The sequence below is a fragment of the Schistocerca cancellata genome, chromosome 5 (assembly GCF_023864275.1).
Source record: "Schistocerca cancellata isolate TAMUIC-IGC-003103 chromosome 5, iqSchCanc2.1, whole genome shotgun sequence".
In the NCBI taxonomy this organism is placed as follows: domain Eukaryota; kingdom Metazoa; phylum Arthropoda; class Insecta; order Orthoptera; family Acrididae; genus Schistocerca; species Schistocerca cancellata.
Genome location: NC_064630.1, coordinates 565,246,274 through 565,267,834, shown reverse-complemented (window position 1 = coordinate 565,267,834; position 21,561 = coordinate 565,246,274). Strand labels below are relative to the sequence as shown.

Here is a 21,561-nt window from a genome sequence, read left to right as displayed (position 1 = left end):
CAGTAGGAGCTGGACACATGATCACATTTGGCGAAATTCACGTTAATTCCCGCAGCAAAAATTTTCACTCTCCAAAAGACTATGAAATGCGGCAGTAAACCATATTTTACTATTGCATATTCGACTCACGGTGGCAATATAGTCCTTTCGTCATCTCCAAAAATAACAGCTTCGCTGTGGTTCTAAATAATTTATTTAATGAGCGGTTTCGTAGCTTAGGAGCCACATCATTAGGTTTAATATGCCAAATCATGACATTAAACCTGCAACATGGACGGGACCGAACATCTTTTGTCTATTAATAGTTTGTCATCCTCATCTGCCTAACGGCAGACACGGTTACTTCGTTACTCCAACGACCTTCGACAAGCTGTTGCTACAAGGGGACCAAGTTCTGTTGCACTAATACTGCACTACAACTGACCGCTTTCAGTTTCGGCAGTCACCCAGGATTGCGACCAACAGGTAAATGAGCTCAAAAGGCCTGTTCTCTGTAGGGCTGGGACATAACGCTTGCTATTCTCCGTTGCTAGTGAATTCAACCAAGTACATCACTGCAGTGTCCTACGTATGCAGAAATTGGTTGTTCTCTAGTAATGGTAGTGTACTACGAACGGTAATCGTGAAAGTTTACCACCTCTAAAAAAAATAAAGCTGTATCCGTGATACTTCGTTTGACACTGCTAGCCTTTGTCTGCACATTCCCTCTTCAGTGCGATAAATTTCTGCCGAAGGAGGATGACATGGCAGAGATCTTTGTCGTAGAAGTCTTAAAGTGTGCATTTCGGCCTTTCAGTAAACGTCCTGTTTCGAAAATAACCTTCACCGTGGCATGTCTGCCACGTAATGGTTTCATATAACGAAGAATGATGTAGTAGTCAGTGGAGGCCATATAAGCAAAATGAAAGGGGCATTATCGTGGAACGAAGATACTTCCTGTACTTTCGGTATCATGCTCCTGGGACGGTTAGCCCCTTAAGAGCATGATCTATTAGTACCAATGGCAGTTCAAAAAAACATTCAACATCACCTTCGCCGATAATAATTGGGTCTCCTTCAAGGGTGGTAATGAATCCACACGTTTTCTCTGCTTCATTTGTTACTTCGTCTGATCGTATGGCATAGTATTGGCAGTACAGTAGTGGAAATCAGTATAAAGGCAATATTCCCACTAAAGTAATAGTGCGATGTCTGAAGCATATATGTATCGAATTTATTGTAGTAGTGTCTACATGTAAGACACTCAAAAATCATGAGGAATTAGTTTCTTACATAACAGGAGTAAGAAAATACAGCCTTTGAATTTCGTGGACGGAAACTGGTGTAATGGCGCTCACTGTTCTCTTGTGTTACTGTGTTGTTAGTACTTTGTCCAACCTCCGTTCTTCGTAACTGCCTCAAAAATTCTCTTCGACATTGATTTTTTTAAGGTTTGCAGTTATTGCAGTGAAATTTTTCCCCACTCTTCTCCTATCGCTCTTTCCAGCTCACATACAGTCTCAAATTGCTTCCCATTGCGATAAATCGTCTTTCAAGTATTCCCCGAAGGTTTTCCACGGGGTTCAAACCCAGGCTACATACACGCCAGACCACTTTTTGGTTGTAGCAGAAACAAGCACAGATGCATTATCTTGTTTAAACATTAGTCTATTGTCCCCTAAGTTCTAATGTATTCTAATCAGTCCAGTCTCTAGCATCTCAGTGTAAAGTTCATTCTAGTGCTGGCCCAAGCAGTGCGTAATTTAACTTCAGCGCAGAAGACTGCCCAAATCACAATACATCCTCCACGAAAATTTCTGCTCATTCACACCTGCTATTCTGTTCTCGGATCACTCAGATTATGCCAGTAGTACTGAAATCCATCCGGCCCATCTAAATTAAACTCCTTCTCATCACTGAAGATCACTTTACCCCTTATTAAGGTCCATAGCATATGTTAGAACAGATTTCTGCTGTCTTTTGTTGAACGCAAGATGTTTGTCACTTGACAAAATTTGCCTTACGTGTCTGGCAATTACTGGCAGCTGTAAATCAGCAGCAAGTTAAGAAGAATAACGATTTGTGGCACCTGTCGGCAGCTGAGGGTTTCGATTAATTATCATTTTTAGAAGTAACATGGGCTCGTGAATACACATTATATGTACGGTCGTCTTCAAATGTAGTACATATTTGTAGCAAAGTATATGAACTTAAATTAAGGCTGTTGTAATACAATGCAATCAGTAGAAGAAAAGCGTCACTGAAAGCATTTAGTAAATCAGTGAGACCATGTCTCATATTGCATAACACATTTCAGTGTAATTAAAATTACTGTCATTAATCAATTAATCATCCGATTACGAAGATAACACTACAAAATTTCGTTAGGCAGTCACAGCGTCACAACTTTTGGGTCGCCACCCACAAACAGAACAGCCTACACTAAGTGTTCCGATTGGTGCGGACTTTTAACGATCAGCAATTGGGGGTCGGCGGCCAAGTTACCGTGCCTTTGCGATAGACAGTCTCTTGATGGATCGTAACATAGAAATTAATGCAGGTTACCAATTAAAATAACCTCGTACATAAGCGGCCTGAGGTATAGCTCTACAATGTCAGTATTGGCTCTTGAGCAAAAACGTTTCACGACCATTGGTCTAAATACTGGTGAATATCAATAATTCAAGAACAGTCTTAATCGCATTTGTTATTGTTATAACACCGCCAATCGGTTTCAACCCGACGTAGGGGTCATCTTCTGGGCGTTTACACCATTGGTCGACTGCTGGTGGTGTCGGTCCTGCCTACATAACGGCAGGAAACTTTTGATAGTTTGCTGCCGTTATGTACATCTACATCTACATCCATACTCCGCAAGCCACCTGACGGTGTGTGGCGGAGGGTACCTTGAGTACCTCTATCGGTTCTCCCTTCTATTCCAGTCTCGTATTGTTCGTGGAAAGAAGGATTGTCGGTATGCCTCTGTGTGGGCTCTAATCTCTCTGATTTTATCCTCATGGTCTCTTCGCGAGATATACGTAGGAGGGAGTAATATACTGCTTGACTCTTCGGTGAAGGTATGTTCTCGAAACAGTCAAAAGCCCGTACCGAGCTACTGAGCGTACTGAGCAATTGAATCTCAATGTAGACAAGTGTAATGTGCTGCGAATACGCAGAAAGATAGATCCTTTATCATTTAGCTACAAAATAGCAGTCAGCAACTGGAAGCAGTTAATACCATAAATTATCTGGGAGTACGCATTAGGAGTGATTTAAAATGGAATGATCATATAATGTTGAGCGTCGGTAAAGCAGATGTCAGACTGAGATTCATTTGAAGAATCCTAAGGAAATGCAATCCGAAAACAAAGGAAGTAGGTTACAGTACGCTTGTTCGCCCACTGCTTGAATACTGCTCAGCAGTGTGGGATCCGTACCAGATAGGGTTGATAGAAGATATAGAGAAGATCCAACGGAGAGCAGCGCGCTTCGTTACAGGATCATTCAGTAATCGCGAAAGCGTTACGGAAATGATAGATAAACTCCAGTGGAAGACTCTGCAGGAGAGACGCTCAGGAGTGACACCACCAGCAGTCGACCAATGGTGTAAACGCGCAGAAGATGACCCCTACGTCGGGTTGAAACCGGTTGGCGGTATTATAACAATAATAAATGAAATTAAGACCGTTTTTGAATTATTGATTAATCATACTAATCGCTGCTTCTCTCCACAACCATGTTGTCCAAAAATCTAAATACTGGTGTCCTGGATTCGCTACCTCTCGGGGTCGGAGATTTTCTCCACTCGGCAACTGTGTATTTGTGTTGTCGTCGTCATAAGCTCATCAGCATCGCTGAGCAAGTAGCATACGATCATTTCATATATCGCTCTTGAGACGTAGAAAATGAATTACTGCACGATACCTCACTTTATAAATGGGCTGCGGCATTTCGGATGGTCTTCTGTAGCGGCGTACTACGGTACTTTTCGCGTTGGGTTTTAAGTGTTTACCAGGACTGCAGACAAACACCTACAAAGAAAATGTAATTTTATTTGGTCTGATAGAATTCCATTTTTCTGGAGACATATGAGTCTAAACTTCATGTTCGATAAGGATAGATGATGAAGTTTAGAATTAAAATTTTTGCCAATGACAGGACTTGAATCCAGGTCTCCTGCTTACTAGGAAGATGTGTAACCCCACTGTGACATTGTAGCTCACACTAACCTACTCGTGCCGTCCCTAACACAGGCTAGGGTAGTCCAGGCAGCTGTAAGAGTCACAGTTCCACGATGGTGTACTGGTTAGCCCATCTGCCTAGTAAGCGGATTGCCGGCACGGTAGCTCAGCGTGTTCGGTCAGAGGGTTGCGTGGCCTCTGTAATAAAAAAAAACTGAGTTAATCGATCAACAACGAACTTCAGTGAATGTCTTACGACGTCCGCCCCGAGCAGATGCAATGAACAAAAGCGAACAAAATGAGACTTAAAAAAAAAAAAAAAAGTAAGCGGGAGACCTGGGTTCAAGTTCCGGCTTTGGCACAAATTTTAATTCATTACTTCAACTTATATCCTTATCGTAATTTTATTTTTTCTAGGTGGTAGTTGATACTTGACTACCACTCGCATAAAATTTTATATCGTATTATCAAATGTCAAACAAGCCACACGTGAACGCCAACACGGCGGTTCTGGACACAATGGGCGAGTTTCTACCGGACGTTGAAAAACCGGGTTGCTGGTGCTAGAGCGTGAGACGTAAGGGCGGCTTAACACGACAGCGTGACGGCCAGCGCTTAAGTGGGTGTAACCTGTGGCTGGCTGTGCGGCCTGGCGTGTCCCGACGCCGTCGCTCATGGCGGCGCCGCCACCCACCACTTGGCGGCGCTATAGGCGCCACTTCACACGCCGACGCCGACGCCGACTCCGCCGGTGCCGCCGCTACTGTACTGCTACTGCTACTGCCACTGCCACTGCTCACGCCGCGGCTCGTTGGCGGCCTAAGTGGCGGGCAGGAGCCTCTCTGTGGCCTCTTTCCTGGCAGGCTGCACCAAGTAATGCGCCCCACAGCTTCCCAGTAACAGCACTCTGGTTTCACATTTAAGATAGAGGTGTTTCCTGTTCCTTTCGCTTCTTAAGTACGAAAAATTGTCAAGTAGTTAAATTAATCTATATTCTTTCCGGATTATTGTGAGTAGTAGTAGTAGTAGTAGTAGTAGTAGTAGTAGTAGTAGTAGTTGTTGTTGTTGTTGTTGTTGTTCCCTGGTCGAAGCCGACCGATGTGGCCGAGCGGTTCTAGGCGCTTCAGTCTGGAACCTCGTTGCTGCTACGGTCGCAGGTTCGAATCCTGCCACGGGCATGGATGTGTGTGCTGTCCTTAGGTTAGTTAGGTTTAAGTAGTTCTAAGTCTAGGGGACTGATGTTAAGTCCCATAGTGCTTAGAGCCATTTGAACCATTTGTGTGTGTGTGTGTGTGTGTGTGTGTGTGTGTGTGAGAGAGAGAGAGAGAGAGAGAGAGAGAGAGAGAGAGAGAGAGAGAGAGCAGGAGACAATATGTAGAACACTTCAAGCCTTAAAACCACCATCTTAACGTTTCCCTTATTTTTGCATTAATCTTGCCTCGAAACTCTTCGGACTGTCGGGGTATTCTAGGCAGCCATAGACAATATTTTAAGATAAAATGATTAATGTGCTTTAATGAATCCTATCTGATCCACGTTGACGTTGATCACGACATTGCACTGTATAGTGTCAATAAACGTCAGCAACAAGTTAAAAATGGCTCTGAGCACTATGGGACTTAACATCTATGGTCATCAGTCCCCTAGAACTTAGAGCTACTTAAACCTAACGAACATAAGGACAGCACACAACACCCAGTCATCACGAGGCAAAGAAAATCCCTGACCCCGCCGGGAATCGAACCCGGGAAGCAACAAGTGAAGAAACGTAACAGAACGAATTTGAAAGTAGGCCATAAACGCAATTATCTTGAGACTAAATTTATGTATATCCAACAGATCGAAAATACAGTAGTACAATCTTGCAATGAAGTCACAGACCCAGTGATGTTTTTTTAATGTATAAGACAGTTGAAGAGAACTGCTAAATCGGTGTGAAATAAATAATAATAATAATAGTGAACCTCGAAAAGAGAGTCGCCTTTCCTTCAGAGATTCTCATTTGAGTTCCCAAAACATTCGAAATTGCCCACCCTGTCCATCAGGTCATTTGTGTGCATGGAGAACAATAGATGTCCTGTCACACTTCCCCTGGGGAACTCCTGACGATGCCCTTGTGTTGATGAACACTCGCCGTCGAGGACAACATACTAGGTTCTATCACTTATGGTCTTCGAGTCACTCACCTACTGGGAACCCATTCCCTATGCTCCTACCTATGTTATTAACAGTCTGCAGTGGGGTATGGTGTCAAATGCTTTTCAGAAATACAGGAATATGGAATCCATTTGTTGTCTCTCATCCGTAGTTCACAGTATATCATGTGAGAAAAGGGCAAGATGAACTTTCATACGAGCGATGCTTTCTAAAACAGTTGTGATTCGCGGATATAAACTTTCCGGCCTCTAGAAAATTTATTATATTTGAATTCAGAATATGTTCTAGAAGTCTGCAGCAAACCGATGTTAAGGATATTGGTCTGTAATCTTGCGGGTCCGTTCGTTTACCCTTCTTATATACAGGAGTCGCCTGCGCCTTTTTCCTGTCGCTTGGGACTTCGTACGGGCGAGCGATTCTGGTAAGTGCAAGTAAGGGCCCAATGCGTAGAGTACCCTTCCATCCCGAACTGGCGATTTATTTTTTTCAACTTTTTCAGTTATTTCTCTACTCCAGGAATGCTTATTACTATGTCTTCCTTACCGGATTATGTGCAATGGTCAAACAACGCTATGTTTGCACGATTCATCTGCGTGAACGATTTCTTGAACTTCGGCTTTCGTTTTGCTATATTCAACTGCCACATCAGACAGGTCATTGAGCTTCTGCGGGAAGTATTAGACATGCATAGCGATTTTACGTAGGACCAGAACTGTCTGGGCTTCTCGGCCAGATATTTTGCTAAGATATGACGGTGGTAGGTGTATGCTCCGCACATAGCTCTTTTCACAGACGAAAGAATCTCTGCTAACCTTTGCCTGCCGGCATTTGCAGTTTCTATTTTGAATCGAGAGTGTAACAGTTTTTGCTTCCTCAGAATTTTCCGAATTTTATTGCTAAACCACGGTGGGTCTTCTCCGTCCTCAATCCACTTACAAGGCATATACGAGGGTTGGAACTTTAATAGTGGCAACTATTTGTTTACAGCTCGTACAAAATAGATACATGTTTCGACGTTTTACTGACCTTCGGAGTAGTCACCAGCATTGTGTATAACCCGTTGCCAGCGATGTGGAAGTCGTAGGATACTCTTAGCAGTGCCAGTTGTCTTGGCAGTTCGAGCAGCGCGGTCTGTTGCCCGACGAATCTGTAGCAGTTCTGAAGCGAATGCCGTGAAGTGTTTCCTTCAGTTCAGAAATCGAGTTGAACTTACGAGAGCTTAAGTCAGGGAAGTGCAGTTGGTGGTATAGCACTTAGCAGCCCCATCAGTCAAACAAATCAGTAACAGCTTGCAGTGTACATGCTTGAGCATTGTCCTGCAAAATGATGGTCAGGTCCTGCAGAAAGTCTGATCACTTCTCTCTCTAAGCTGGTCGTAGCTTGTGTTCCAAAAATGAGCAGCATAGAGACAGGAGTGATGACCACTTTCTGCAGGACCTGACCATCATTTTGCAGGACAATGCTCAAGCATGTACAGTGCAAGCTGTTTCTGATTTGCTGGACTGATGGGGCTGCTAAGTGCTATACCACCTACTGCACTCCCCGGAACTTAAGCTCTCGTAAGTTCAACTCGATTTCTGAACTGAAGGAAACACTTCACGGCATTCGCTTCAGAACTGCTACAGATTCGTCGGGCAACAGACCGCGCCGCTCGAACTGTCAAGACAACTGGCATTGCTACGAGTATCCTACGACTTCCACATCGCTGGCAACGGGTTATACACAATGCTGGTGACTACTTTGAAGGCCAGTAAAATTTTGAAACACATATCTATTTTGTACGAGCTGCAAATAAATAGTTGCCACTATTAAAGTTCCAACCCTCGTATTTGTCCAGAGCACGATTTACAATCTGTTTAAACTTTGCCCATTATCCTCTATGTCCAACACACTGGAACTAAAGTTTACAATTCATTGTTTGAGATGCTAACTTATCAGCTCTAGAAGAAACACTCTCCTAGCCTTCTTGACCGATTTATTAACTTTCATTATCGTAGTTGCCATGATGACGTCGTGATCTCTAAACCCCCTCTCTATATACTGTTGCCGTCGATAAGATCCGGGCTGTTTGTAGCTACAAGTTGTAAGATATTTCCATTGCGTGTGTACTGCTGAACAAGGTGCTATGTCGTGCCATACTCAAGACTCACACCTTCACAGCACTAAATATTTAAATAACTTTTCAAAATCATAGACATATGGTGTATAGCATCTTAAAATTATGAAGACTGCCACATGATGACATATTGTAGCACGGGTTGCAGAACATAAAAGATTTTAGCAGCTTTGTGAGAAATACACATAAAAATGTAAGTCATACGAAAAATGGAAGAGTGTCACTGCTCTATGAGTTGCTCAGATAATTGTCACGCTTTCTTTTGTCGGTCATCCGCTGCCGAAGAGACAGATGAGGTCGACGACTGCTGATTTTACTTTTTCAGCTTTGCGCTGAAAGTCACAGGAAATATTGGATCTATTTCCATCCCTGATAATGGTCACGAGACCGTGACCCAGCTGTTGCTTTGCACCTTTGCGGTCACGCAAACGTAATCACTGCATTCTTAATCTTAGCCTGCGCAGTAAGCGTGCTGACGTTCGTGACCGCTTCACTGATCTCCTCCGTCGAACACAGACGCATTTTGTTCGCTTCAGTTTCCCAGCCATGAAGCAAAGGGTTTCCGACTCCTGTCAGAAAAAAAAACCTTGGCGTTAATTTCAAACTAACTATCTTATTTAGATCTGTGTCCGCAAGTGTACACACACACACACACACACACACACACACACACACAAAACTTTAATGGAAAATGAGGAGGACTGAAATTAGACAAGTTCTGGGCCTTAGTGCTAAATAAAGCAAACAACGACAATAATTCTACAGAGCAAGTCCCATAATACGCGCTGAAGCGAGTCCGTGAATTTTGGTAGCGGTCACATAACGTCATGACCAAGCTATTGCGCGGTTCGGTTTTTTGAGTTAGAAAATTAGTTTATGATACAGCCTCTGAGGATGTTTCCAGCAATATGTTGGACCCCGACCTAGTGTCCATACAACTACGATCATAAAGGATGAAAATATTGCACATGTAATACTGCATTATATGATAACACTTATGCAAAAGACTGTGTAGTCATGGCGACGGCAGCCTGACAGTATTATTTTAAAGGCAAAACCGCTTCGACTGTAAGTACTCTACTTACGAGAACGACTAGTTTTGCAGCACTTTAGTTGCATCATCAGGTGCAAGAGAATCAACTGATTTTCAGATGGAGAAAAGAGAATGGGATGATTCAGCGTTCATAGCTAGCAATTTTTCGGTAAGGAGCGGACGTCAATTATAAAATAGCATATAACAACATAGAAGCTACCATGATCCGTGATACGCTCCTGTGATGCTGGTAATCATGGTATCACGGGAGGGTTCTACTTTTTTTTCTTTTTTCCTTATTCGTCTAGTTCCTAGTTCCGTAGGACCAAACTGAAGAGCAAATCTCCAAGGTCAGGGAACGTATCAATACATGAAATTACAACAGAAAAGTAATAACAGATAAATAAAATATTTATGAACTGAAAAAATGACATGTCATAAGTTTGTGTAAATGCAATCAGCAATATAAAACAGGAATCAGCTTAATTTTTCTAGGAAGTCCTCGCCAGAATTGGAGTGACCCATGAGGAAACTCTTCAGTTTCGATGAGAAAGCGCGTGTATTACTGCTAAAATTTTTTAACTCGTGTCGTAGCTTATAGAAAATGGATGCAGCAGTATACTGCACGCCTCTCTGCACAAGAGAAAGGAAATGCGATCGAAATGCAGATTGGATTTCTACCTAGTATTAAGCGAGTATTCTTGGCAATAAGATGATATTGTTAACAAATGGTTCAAATGACTCTGAGCACTACGCGACTTAACTTCTGAAGTCATCAGTCGCCTAGAACTTAGAACTAATTAAACCTAACTAACCTAAGGACATCACACACATCCATACCCGAGGCAGGATTCGAACCTGCGACCGTAGCGGTCGCTCGGTTCCAGACGGTAGCGCCTAGAACCGCACGTCCACTCCGGCCGGCTATTGTTAACAGGAAGCGACAGTAAAGAATATGTATATAGAGAGGCCAGTGTCCGAAAACCTAGACAGATGAACGGGGGTCGACAAGAGGTTCGCGAACTTACACCACTTATTGCCCGAACTGCCCGTTTCTGAGCCAAAAATATCCTTTGAAAAAGGGAAGAGTTACTCCAAAATATAATAAATATCATACGTTACAAGCGAATGAAAATAATCAAAGTAGACTACTTTTCGTGTCGTTCTATCACTTACTTCATATACCGTTCGAGTAGTACAAATGGCAGCATTAAGTCTTTGAACAAGATCCTGAACGTGGGCTTTCCACGACAGTTTACTATGTGAACACCTAGAAATTTGAATTGTTCAGTTTCGCTAATCATGTGCGCATTCTGCGTAATTAAAATGGCGGGTTTTATTGAATTGTGTGTTAGAAACTGTAAAAATGAGTCTTACTGTGATTTAGCGTTGTTGTTTTATACTATTTTATAATTGACGTCCGTTATTTAGCGAATAATTGCTGACTACGAACGCTGGGGCATCCCATTCTTATTCCTCGATCCAAACATGACTTCATTTTATTGCACCTGATGATGCAGCTAAAATGCTGCGAAACCTGTCGTGCTTATAAATAAATTACTTACAGCTGAAGCGGTTTTTTTTTTCAAAATGATAACACTTATCTTCTGAGCTATCAAGTAACATGTAATACCTAAAATATGTAATTTACGAAGCAGATTCACGGATTAGTTTCCCTTTGGAAAGCAGCGCTCATGCGAAACTTCACTTGGCCTTTTCTCACACAATATCCTGCGAACCTTGGATGAAGGGTAACAGGAAGATTCCGTTTTCCTGGTCTTCCTGAAAGCGTTTGTTGCTGTGCCCCATTGCAGACGGTTGTAAAGTTACGGGCATACGGATGAGGTTTCTCAGATATGTGGGTAACTCAAGGGCTTCTTAAATAATAGAACTCAGTACGTTGTCCTAGACGGTGAGTGTTCATCAGACGCAAGGGTAACGTCAGGAGTGCTCCAGCAAAGCGTGGCAGGACCGCTCTTTTTCTCTACATACATAAACGATCTGACGGATAGTTGGGTAGCAATCTGAGACTTTTAGCTGTTGATGCTGTGGAGTACTTGGGAGTAGAATGATACAGGATGACTTGGAGAAAATTGCTATTTGCTATGACGAATGGCAGCTTGCCGTAAATGTACCAAAATGTAAGTTAATGCAGATGAGTAGGAAAAGCAATTCCGTAATGTTGGGATACAACATTAGTTTTGTACTGCAGGACATAGTCACTTCTATTAAAAATATGGGCGTAACGTTACAAAGCGACATAAAATGGATCGAGCACATGTCGACTATAGTGAAGGCGAAGTGTAGCTCGCCAGATCACGTACAGAACACCTGTGCGATTCATTCTTGAGCACCGCTCGAGTGTTTTGGATGCCCCGTTGGTCGGATTAAAGGAACACATCGAAGCAAATTCAGAAGCGTGCCGCTAATGTTGTTACCGGTAGCTTCAACCAACACGCATGTATTACAGGAGTGCTTCGTGACTCAAATGGGAATCCCTGGAGGGAAGATTACGCCCTTTTCACGAACCTCTAGTGAGAAAACTTAGATAATCAGCATTTGCAACGGACTGCAGAACGAACCTACTGTCACGAACGTATCGCCACGAAATCAAGATAAGAGACACCAGGTCTCGTCTGGAGGCATACAGTCGTTTTTCCACGTTGCCATGGGAATATACCGAGCGAGGTGGTGCAGTGTGTAGCACACTGGACTCGCATTCGGGAGGACGACGGTTCAATCCCGCCATCCTGATTTAGGTTTTCTGTGATTTCCCTAGTTCACTTCAGGCAAATGCCGGGATGGTTCCTTTGAAAGGGCACGGCCGATTTCCCTCCCCATCCTTCCCTAATCCGAGCTTGTGCTCCGTCTCTAATGACCTCATTGTCGACGGGACGTTAAACACTAATCTCCTCCTCCAGCGGAATAGGAACGCGAGTAACTAGTAGCGGTACAAGGTACCCTCCGCCATGCTCCGTACGGTAGCCTGCAAAATATGTATGCAAATGTAGGTGTAAAGAAATGTAGAGTCTACCGCCCTGTCGATGTCTGCGTCAATAGTGTGCGAACACTAACTCGGTTAAGTAAGGCTGGATGAGAAATTTACAGCGGTTGTTGACGGTACATCCCGGAATTCGGATGATGCAGTTTAGATAAAACACAGAAAATCGAAATGTGGATAGTTGGACGAAGTTTTGAAGCCAGCTTAACCGCTGTTCTATTTCATTCTGTATGACTCGTCTTCGGGCAGTAGTAGCTTTCCAGTACTGTACAGGCCTAGAAACTACTTCAGGCAGGTGCATAATTAACGACCCTGGATACTTTATTCGCTCTGCAACAATAAACCACTCAGCAAATGGTGTGTGTTTTCAATTTCTAAAGCCTCTCTGAACATCCTAGCATTGTAACATTTGGACTTTGGTGAAGTACAGCATCAGAAAATCGATGTTCGTGGTTTCCTGGTCCCAGTGCGTGCTCCATTACTATCGATTTATCGATATTGCCCAACTGTAACTGGTTTTGTGTACTTTAAGCCAGTGTTAGTTCTTCTTTTAATTGGCCCTTTGTACACTTCCCCAGCATGTTCAACGGATTTCGTACACTCCGGCTGTGGCAAACGCTGGGCGTTGGTTCTTCGCAGAATTCAAATCTGCACGCATCATTCTTGTTTGTAAAACAGATTTTTTATTGTCGGTCTTCATTGCTTTAGTTTTTTAAAATAACTGGTTTCGGTTCTGTACATAACAGAAAAATAAATAATCAGGAAATACTGTACGAAATAAAACGTTGTTATTATATCATACCAAGAAACCATCAAGTGCACCAGATCGTACCTGCCTCTATCGCTTGCAAGACTAACCCGCCCAAGTTATTAGTAAAATTTACTTGTTACGTCACATGTTACTTTGCGGGCTATATGAATGATGTTCGTTCTACGAAAACATTAGAGATGCAACTGGGGAAATAAATGTGTCAGATCTCGTGAAGTCAAGAAATACTGCATCAGCCTGATTGCCTTGAGCCATCGATTTCATGTTGTCGTGTGAGACAAGTGGAAGTTGCGTTTTGTGTGATCAGTGTTCTTGGAACTCATGGTGGTCGGCTCTGAGGAGATCACTGTGTTCTGTGCTGAGTGCGCTGGGGCGTCGTCGTGGGGCAAAAACGACCCCTGCGGACAGCTTCCCGCGATACTTCGTCTTGGCAGCCCTGCGAAACCTCGTCAGGAGCTTTTGGTATCATGATCCTGTGACAGTTTTCCTCTTAACATCATAATGTGCTAGCACTATACCAGCATCGTCTTTTTTGGCGAGGTGAATCCACGTATTTCCACTGCTTTCTTTGCTCCTTTATCGCAGGCCCATAGTGATACACACACAACTCGTCCAGGGTGATTCGGACAGGCCCAACACAGCTGTCCCATTTTGGCTGCTACCTCCTTTAAGCAGACTTTCGGAATGAGTGGACTCAATCGCGGAACCTAGCGGGCGGTGGCCTTTTTCATGTTCACAACGTAGTGCAAACTGAACCGTGAGTTATTTATTTATTTTTTATTTATCGTACGGCATTACATATACAAAGATTACAAAATTACTACATGTCAACGTTTGAGCACAGCTCTCCAGCATAAAATTAGACAAACGACAACAGCTGTATACGGATATCAAAGACTATTATGTATTTTACAGAGTAACTCGTCGCTTCAGGAAACTTCGAAAGGACATTGTAGGCACATGCGTAACATGTCGATACAATATGAGCAACTGTCTGTCGTACTTGTTGCGAGTGTCTGCACATCGTCCATCGCCCGTTCAGCTGTGGTTCAAGGTAGACGAAATCGCCCGAGGCTGATCGAATCCAGAGGGTTTTTCTGGATGCAAGGCATTGTGGAGAACAGTTTCGTTGCCAGAAGCGTTTCCATTCATCGATGATATTGAACTCAGTTTCCAAGAGAGTCCTAGCTGTGATGAGAGTGGGGTGTCTTGATTTTAGTCTTTTTCGCTCCGACTGGAAGGTCGGTGTTATTAGCAATCTTGTGGTATTCAGGCAGTAGCGCGCTCTTCTGTCTGATATCAGGATGTGGAGTGTGACTCAAGATAGGTAGCCAGTAGCTGGGAATAGATCGTACTGACCCACTAAAACTGCACACGACCTCGTTAAGTTGTACACCTATCTTTTTTACGTGTGGACTATTAAGCCAGACAGGTGTACAGTACTCTGCTGCTGAGTATACCAAACCGAATGCCGATACTCGGAGAGTGTCGGCTGACGATCCCCAACGACAGCCACGGAGTTTATGGAGAATGTTGTTTCTGATTTTGAGCATAGCAGATGTTCGTGTCAAGTGCTCCTTAAAAGGAAGTTCCTATCTAACGTGATCCCGAGGTATTTTGGATTTATGTGGTGATGAAGCTTGTCTCCCTCAAAACATCCATTGAGGGTCCTATGTGACAGTTTTTTGGGCAGATCAAAACATGAAACTTCTGTTTTATTTGAGTTTGGTTCTGCCGGCCAGGGTGGCCGAGCGGTTCTAGGCGCAACAGTCTGGAACTGCGCGACTACTACGGTCTCAGGTTCGAATCCTGCCTCGGGCATGGATGTATGTGATGTCCTTAGGTTAGTTAGATTTAAGTAGTTCTAAGTTCTAGGGGACTGATGACCTCAGAAGTTAAGTCCCATAGTGCTCAGAGCCATTTGAACCATTTTTTTGAGTTTGGTTCTAACGTCCATTTACGGAAATCGTGGCTTAACATGTCTGTATCAGAAGTTAGGATTTCTTCAGTAGTGTCAGAGGTTTTATGTTGGGTAGCTATTGCACTGTCGTCTGCAAAGCAAAACTTTCTGGACTGTGTCGGATGAATATCAGATATATATATAAAGTAGATATAAAGATATATATAAAGTAGAGGAGCAAGGACGGATCCCTGAGTGAGCCATTATTCAACTAGTGGGCACTAGTGTCTTTGTGTAGTTACTGTAAATGTCCTTACAGGTGACATCTTTTGAATTAGTTTTGTTTCCCGTTTGCATGCGACAAGCTGTAATGATTTATAAAACAGTTCATGCCTCTAAACCATGTCATATGCTGCACTTAAATCAACGAAACCAACTAATGTTTTCTGCTTCATTTGGTATCCTGCTTTAATACATGTTTTTAAAGATAATACTTGATCAACGCACCTCCGCCCTGGTCGGAATCCAGCTTGCTCAGTAGGAAGGTTCTGAAATATCACTGGACTAAGCCGATTGTAGAGAATTCTTTCAAGGAAGTTATAAATAGTACTCAATAGTGCGATAGGCCGGTAGTTGTTAGCCTTCTCTAATGCCTTGCCGGGCTTGACTATTGCTATTGTTTTTGACTGCTTCATTTTTTTGTGAGACTGAACCTCACACCATAACGTCGGAGAAGAAGTCCGTGGCCATCTTTTTGCGAAGTTCCCTTTAAACAGAATAAATTCTGGGTGGATTCCGTCATTTCCCGTTGCCTTTCCGGGTTTTAGAGTTTGAAGAGCAGCAAAAATTTTAGATATAGAGAAGTCAGATTGTTCATCAGTGTTCTTTTTGAACAATGTAAGTTTTCATCTGATGTATCTTGTATGAGTTTTATCCCTAATGTGATGAAATCCTGTTAGTTGATATAAGTGTTGTTCCTTGCTTTAATTTTGTTCCCATCCAACTTCCTTAGTAATGACCATGCTTTTCTATTCGATGTTTGAAAACTGAGTGGCTCAACTGTCTCTTTCCATCCAAAACGTCTGACTGTATCGTGGTTATTAAGTAGGTTGCCCGCTACTTGCGGGTCCCCGATTTTTAGAAATTCTTTATATTGTTTCTCAGTAGTTTCATTCTAACCTGAAAATAATGCTTCCGGTAGCCCATAGGGATTGCCTTCTTTGCTGCACTTACGGTAGCTCCAACAAGCCTCTCAAAGCTTTTTGCTTTAGTCCAGGTTTTTAGCAAACACATCCCACTTTGCTTTCCATAAGTTCCATCTATGTCGTCGAAAGGATGAAACGAGTGGAACATTTGTCCCTATTTCAGTTAAGATTGGTCTGTGTTGGCTGTGTGGAAAGTCTTGTAATACGAACTACGAACTTTGAAGAGGTAATTTATTTTCTTTAGTTGTTACAGAGCATAGATCGGCATTGTACTCCTGCCGCCAATCTGTTGATACGAATGTTCCTTTATCCTTTACATCGAACACCATATATAAGCTATTGTCTTCTGCCCAATTTACAACGGCTTCACCATTTTCATAACTTCCCTTATACTTTCACTATGGTGGCTGTTAAAATGTCCGAGATATATGGCGGGGTGTTGTGATACCGGGATGATCTCTGGAGGCCAAGAGATGTCTAGGGGTTTGTATACATTAATTACTGTTAGTTCTCCTATTTTTGCTGTAACTATGTGGACATCATTGAGATCAGATATAGAATATAGGTGTTCATTTTTGACTGACGGTCGTATGTATGTTGCCACTCCATAAGCACGGTGGTACTTTGCTCCTAGTAATTCAAAGTCAGGAATATTTGCTCTCCGATTCATTTGCTCTTAATTTTCAGTGTGTGTTCCCTGAACAGCAACAACATCGACGTTGTATTTTGATAAAAGCTTCTGTATGACCTGGAATTTTGATTTACTTATCCCTTGATTTGACAGATCTTCATGACAGGTCCATAGTTTATAGCTGGAGGGTCCTGACAAGAGCCATGTAGGTCCGTGTCTTGTGACAAATGCATTTTAGCCAGGAGATCTTTGAGATTATCTGGCTGACTCTGCTTCTTGGCTTTAGATATTTCCCCTGAAGCAACTGTTCTTTGGCGCTACTCAGAAGGACGTGTGACTTGTGGTATGTCGCGAACGCAAGCAGTCATTGTCCCGCTGAACCGTGACTGATTTTCACTTTTTCCACCTTCGCCTCGATTTTGACACACCATTGTTGGGCACCAGATCCTCGATTTCTCTTGCGATTCCCTGTTGTTCACAGTGAGATGGTCTCCCATTTCGTTCTTCAGTCAGACTTGTCTGGCCCTCTGGAGGCGTAACGACTATGTCGTGTGATGGTGCGTTGTTGCCGTACACTTCTAGCAACTCAGTTTCGACTGTAGCAGCGTCGTTCCCCTTCAAACGCAGAAAACGTGTTACCGTACCGTACTCCACTTCATCAGTGTGCTGCGCCATTTTGGTTTAGCTCTTCTAGCGGCGCGCTTCAGTACTTTGGCAACTGGATTTCAGTGTGTACCAGGTCTACAGACGTGTTCCTGCCAAACAAAAAATTAACTACGCAACTGTGAAGGCGGTAATAAAAAAAAAGGTTAAGACTACGTCTCATATCTTTGTTCGTAGTAGACACACCGAAATTAAAAAAAAATTAATTTTGACTAAGCATCTAAATTAAAATATGTCGGTGTCGTTCCGTTGTATTTGAATGAGACGCGTGCGCAGTATAACGTCTGCTTTCATTTCTTAGCACTAAAAGTTGCATCATGAATTACACAGCCTGGCAAAAAAAAAAAAAAAAAAAAAAAAAAGAGAGAGAGAGAGAGAGAGAGAGAGAGAGAGAGAGAGAGAGCTAAGCACCCACCAGACATGGTCGGATGTAAATGTAACCTCTTACACGTACAGACACCGGCGGCTATGTAAGTGGTTAGAGGTCCAAAATCTCTGTGATAGGTAGAACGATCACTAGAGTGCACTAATGTTTTTCATGTTTAGTGTTATCAGGCCTGGTAGGGTATATAAGAGGCCTGATCAGCGACGTAAGTTGAGTGTTCACTCTAGAGGACACGGAGATGCCACGAATTCGTTTAAGACAGCGTTGTCAGCATCTTTGAAAGGGGCCTCGTTAAGAGTCTTCATTTGGCCACATGACCTAACAGTGCAATATCCAGATTTGTGGGGAATTTGGATGTGACAGTGATGTGATGTTGGACTGCAAGGGGATGTGAGACCTGGCATACTCGTGTCAAGGTTCTGGTGGACCACGACTGGCCAACCACAAGAGAGGGTCGCCGTATTGTACACCATGCGCAGGTTAACCCTTTCAGATCTCCGCCTGCCATCCGAGGCTACATGACACACCAGTCGTTGGAGAAGAGCGACAGCTGGATTAGAGAATTACCGTTACTTGGGGAGACGTCCGTTAACACCACAACTCACGGCAGCTTTTGTATGGTGCCGTGATTGGGAAGCATGGCGCTGCATTGTGTTCAGCGAAGATTCGGCAAGTATGGCGGCGACCTCTGGAAAGATCCCCCAATCTTCCAGTGTTTTGAAGAGGCTCAACGGTATTACTCCTGGCGTCACCATTCGGGGACCCACCGGGCTTGACTTCAGGTCAGCCGGCCGCGGTGGTCTCGCGGTTAAGGCGCTCAGTCCGGAACCGCGCGACTGCTACGGTCGCAGGTTCGAATCCTGCCTCGGGCATGGATGTGTGTGATGTCCTTAGGTTAGTTAGGTTTAAGTAGTTCTATGTCTAGGGAACTGATAACCTCAGATGTTAAGTCCCATAGTGCTTAGAGCCATCTGAACCATGATCTTAAGAAATGAGTGCATGCATGCAGGGCAGAGATGGCGCTGTGTCTTACTGATAAGAGGGCTCATATTCCCACGTTCTTTGTAAATTTGACTAGATTTCGTAATCAGTGAAATAACATCACATACTCTCTCAACCCGTGAAGGTTTATTTCTTTTCTCCAGCCCATGTCGGTGCTACTTTGAAACTGACGCAACACCACACACTGTAGAAACAGCGCACTCACTTTCCTTGCATCATCACAGCTGTTGCAGAAGAGGAAACACCAACAACTGATAGAATACTTCACTTACTTCTTGTATGATGCTCGTTAGCAAAGCGAAACATCTGACAACTACTCTTATTCTGAGATTGAGTCAATACCACATCAATAAGAGATGAGCTTTCATTTATAATTTCGCTGTTCAGAGTAATTTTAACATTCAACATCTGAAATATCAGTTTTGTTGTGGATTTGTGAATAGCCACTGTGACCTTCCTTACATTGTTAGGGGACTTTTTTTAATTACGTAGCAACGAGATAATTTATTTTACGAAAATCAGGTTTAAATTTCAGGTGCCAAGCTTATGCAAGTTTAGCTTCTCTTCCGATTATTGCTGATACGGTTCCTTCGACAAGGCTACGATCGATTGTTTCATCAGTCTACCTACAACAGAGGCAGTGCTTTGTCGCTCATTAAAGACGAGGAGCTTTCAACTGTTACTGTACACTTAACCCTCTCAGATATCCACAGGGTTAGATTTTCCATATTCATAACCGTCACTTTACTTTAAGTAATGTAGTATGTAAAACTGACACGCTGTGGACAACACACGAATACACATAGACGCGCACGCCCACTAATCGTAATCCTACTTAAGTTTGCCATTGGTCCGACTTTCTAGTGTTGCCATACAGGATAAATAGAATATAGCGAGAGGAGACGAGTAGAACGAATTAACTGAGACCCGGAAACGTCTGATAGCGACACTACTAGTAGCTCAGTTAGAATCATGACCTACTGAATAATAGATGTCTGCTGTGTTGCAGTGACAGCGGGCCTGCCAGCACGGCAAATCGAATAGTTGGGAGGGTTACGTGACAGGGTCGTCGCCAGACCTTGCACAAACTGTCGCGCCAGGAGAATGCCTAAGGCGCGCTGCGACATGAATTTCATCGCGGGCAGAGCGTGGATGCTCGATACGTGGTCGCGCAGGCATGGGATATTTACGTGTCCGCCGGCCGGTGTGGCTGAGGAGTTTAGGCGCTGCAGTCTGGAACCGCGCGACCGGTTCGAATCCTGCCTCGGGCATGGATGTGTGTGATGTCCTTAGGTTAGTTAGGTTTAAGTAGTTCTAAGTTCTAGGGGACTGATGACCTCAGCAGTTAAGTCCCATAGTGCTCAGAGCCATTTGAACCATTTTACGTGTCCCCGTAACAAGGCTGTGTAACGCCGGGAATGCATATCCTCCTATTTCCATCTATTGTGCTATTATTTTCTTTCCTTGCTTTGTTACCTCAAGATATGACATTTCTGTCTCTTTGTATATTGTAATTGTTTTACTATTTGTATATTTATGTCGATGTATAATTGGTTTGTTTCGTAAATATTATTTGTATTTTTACGCTGGGTCTTGCCTAGGGAAAACTGCTATCGAACGATTACGTCGATAGGTCGTGTGAAGAATCAAAGTGTGTAGGATTTTTGGTAGTGTTAACTCTGCCGCGGAGAGCGCGGGCAGAGCAGAGAAGGAGTGTGGCGGGAGTAGCGAGTGGAGCAGGTGTGTTGTGTGACGCTCCCGCGAGTTGCCGCGCTTTCGGGGTTTGGCAGCATGTAATTGCGCTCGACTTGCGATGATAGTTTCTGACATGGTGTCGCGGACGGGAAACATTAACTAGCGCACATCAAGAGCCCGTTTCGTCTGGTGACCGTGTCGAGAAGAAGGCGCGCCAACATCCAGCTTCTGCAACAGCGACGGCCGACAATGAGTGACTGTCGCCACCTCCTCGACCGACGGCTTCAAACCTTCAATCAACCGACAAGGAAGACTGGACGCACGTAAAGTTTTAGAACTGTATGGCAGACCTCAGCTTTTCAGACTGTACCATTTTCGTAACTATAATTACAGCAACTTAGCATGAACCTTTGTTGCTCATTGTCCCAATTGCATTGCCAAGCAGGGTCCCTTCCTTTTCCGGAATGAACCCGAGTGTCGTTGAAATTCAGACGCCAGCATTAAAGTAACATCATTTCACTGCTTTAATTCCAAAGTTAGATTACACTAGCACAAATTAAGAGTGCGAGTTTTGTTACCGTATTTTAGCTTACCTGTGACTGCAGCTCAGCTTGGTACGTACAAAATTTTACTATTGTTAATTGTTCAGAATCATTTAATTCAAGTTCAAAGTTAAATCTCTTCTTTCTAAATTGCGTAGATTCAAGTAGCTTTTGAAATGATTGTTGAGGTAGTCCAAGACTAACCGTATTTTACTGAATTTCGGTGTGCTTCAGAAAGAAAGCTCACTACTAACTTCAGTCACTAAATTAACTTTCGATTTTCCGGTTTTATTAATTCTTTT

General features: G+C 43.3%; 1 protein-coding gene across 2 annotated transcripts in view; it reads left to right on the top strand.

Moving 5' to 3' along the window:
- Positions 1-21,561, top strand: part of LOC126188403 (protein GDAP2 homolog) — a 1,021,851-nt gene that overhangs the window by 363,135 nt on the left and 637,155 nt on the right. The window lies entirely within an intron of this gene.